Here is a 3,055-nt window from a genome sequence, read left to right as displayed (position 1 = left end):
TTCATCAAGTCACTATAAATTGAGCCAACTTGTTTACCCTTTTCCAAAGCATCAATTAAAAAATTTAGGTACAAAAACAAATTTAGCGTGGTGGAACGACGTTGACAAAATCCGTCTTGAACATCACTTATTATGTGCTTAGTTGCCATTTTTAACTGTATGGAAATTAAATAATCAAAAAGCTTAGGTAAAAGCGATTGTATACAAATACTTTTGTAATTTGAAATCAATTATTTATCTCTAGATTAGTGTATAGGAACAAGGTAACTTGCTAAAATAAAACTGATTTTGGTACATGACATACATACCCTCTAAGAAAATCAAAGGTAGAGGCGAAATCAATCTTATCTTGGCAAATATTGGCTCCGCCCACCCACCCTATATTTTTTTCGAGGGTATGCCATTTGACAATATCAGTTTTATCTTACCAAGCTCTAGCCCCACCCACCCGCCCTCGCTTTATTTTTTTAGAGGACGAGTACCTGTTAAGATAAGATTGAATTTTCACAAATGACATACCCCGTAAGAAAATAGAGGGCGGGTGGGCGGGGATAGTACTTTCTAAGATAAGAGTGATTTTGGCAAATGAGATCCCTCTAAGAAAACATAGGGCGGGTGGGATGGGCTTACTGCCTGCTAAGCTAAAACTGATTTTGGCAAATAACATATCCTCTAAGAAAAGAAAGGGTAGAGACAAAATCAGTCTTATCTTGGCAAGTATTGGCCCCGCTCACCCACCCTTTATTTTTTTTAGGGTATGCCATTTGACAATATCAGTTTTATCGTAGCAAGCTCTAGCCCCGCCCACCCGCCCCTTATTTTTTTACAGGTCCAGTACCTGCTAAGATAAGACTGACTAATGAGATTCACCTAAGAAAGTAGAGGGCACGTGGGTTAGGTTAACACCTGCTAAAATAAGACCAATTATGGCAAATGACATACCCCTTAAGAAAATAGAGGCTGGGTGGGCGGGGCTAGTACCTGTTAAGATAAGAGTGTTTTTGGCAAATGACATACCCTCTAAGAAAAGAGAGTGTGGGTGGGCGGGGCTAGTACCTACTAAAATAACACCGATTTTGGCAAATGACATACCCTCTAAGAAAATACAGGGTAGAGGCAAAATCAGTCTTATCTTGGCAAGTATTTCGGCCACCCATCCTTTATTTTCTACGAGGCTATGCCATTTGGCAATATCAGTTTTATCTTAGCCAATAAAAAAATTTTGGTACCAAAGCAAATTTAGGGTGGTGGAACGACGTTGACAAAATCCGTCTTGAACATCACTTATTATGTGTTTACTTGCCATTTTTAACAGTATGGAAATTGTATTGTATACAAATACTTCTGTAATTTGAAATCAATCCTTTATCACCAGATTTGCGTATAGGAACAAGGTAACTGTTTTCCATAGATCGGGAAATTTTCCAGAATGCAGAGATAAGTTGAATAAATAATAACTAATCGGTTTGGTTATGTTAAAAACGCATGGAATTAGAAATTGCGATGGAATTCATCACGACCACTACTGGCTGAATTTTTTAAACTTAAAATGCTGTTAAATACTTCATCTTAGGTAAACATATGAAATCTAAAGGCAACACCTACTATTCTGTTCAAATATATATTGTCGGAAGGGAGGTCACTATACACCGCTTGAGAGAACTGAGCAAATAATTTAGCTATTGATTCTGGACGAACGGCTTCTCCACCAGCAAATTTCATACGACTTGGATATCTCAGATTTTTGTTTTGATTTTTCCAGAACTTCTAAAAAGATTTAAAAATGGTCAGCGTTTTACCATATACTGGATATTTCTAATATAGGTATGTATATAAAATTTTGACAGCAGTCAGTTTGGTAGTTTCGAAGATTATCTTCCGAAGAATTTCCAATACAAATAAAAACAAGTAAAAAATACATATAAAGAGGAATTACATAAACTAACCAAAGAAGTTAAACAAGAACCAGATGAAGACGGAACATCTCCAAAATCCCTAGAATTTGAAAAAAATGATGACAATCAGAGGAGTAGGACTCAAGTACCTGTAATTCTAGCATTTAATGTTTTTCGAAAACATTATAATTGTCAAAAAATTAAACCGATATTTTTAAAGCCACCTATGAATTTTATCGGTGTCTATAAGAAAATTTCTACTATCTCTTTGACCAAATATCAAAATTTTGGTAACCCCACCTAACTCATTCCCATTATTACACTTTCACTTTTTGCTCCTCACTGGCAGAGAAATAAGAGCGAAACATACTGCAATTTCCGGTCAGATTTGTTTTTGACGCTAATTTATTATTAAAGGGGCAATGGATATGCATTCAAAAAGAATTTTGACCTAGTCCAAAAATTGAAAACAAGTAATCATCCTCCAGGTACATTGCTGCCCCTTTTGACGTTTCTCATTTCTTCTCTTCTGATTCTCTTAAATTAATCGTGACTGATTATTTGAATTGTCCTTCATTCCTTTTTATTTAATCAAATTAATCGATCATGCTTGTCTCAGTTTTTAGCGGAAATATTCACGTACAACATTGAAACAAAAAATTTATGAAATCCTCATTTTGCAAAGAAAATTCTTTCAAGGATCTTAACTGTTTTCTAAATTTAATCAATTCTCTTCATCTTTCAATCAAATTCACCTATGAAATTGAACAGAACAAGTTTAGATTATACTCCTGTCCCGCCTTCATAATCACTTACTGTAGTACCCCTATTGTAGTCTCGAGTCTCACACGTTTAAAGAAAGTTGAAAATTTTCAACTTCCCGCTATCACTTTCAGGTGGCAGCTCTGACTGTCAACGCCATCGAGGTCATTACTCTGTTGTGTGTCTCCACGTTTTCACGCGTTTTCGTTTGGAGTATCTTTTGTGGTTTTTCACGTGCATTTTTGCTATGGGGGATCATCGCACACATTCTTCCAAGCGTCCCCGCAGTCGGGGTCGCGCCTCTGATGTCCCAGATTACAGCGCAAACAAGATCGCACGTTTACACAAGCGCTTGCTTCGCGCACTCGAGAAGCAGCAACGACGGCCACGGAGTTCCT

This window comes from Zophobas morio, unplaced genomic scaffold (genome assembly GCF_036711695.1).
Source record: "Zophobas morio isolate AGI-343-1 ecotype UQ-CSIRO unplaced genomic scaffold, CSIRO_AGI_Zmor_V1 ptg000014l, whole genome shotgun sequence".
Classification (NCBI taxonomy): Eukaryota; Metazoa; Arthropoda; class Insecta; order Coleoptera; family Tenebrionidae; genus Zophobas; species Zophobas morio.
Note: the sequence above shows the minus strand (reverse complement) of the source record.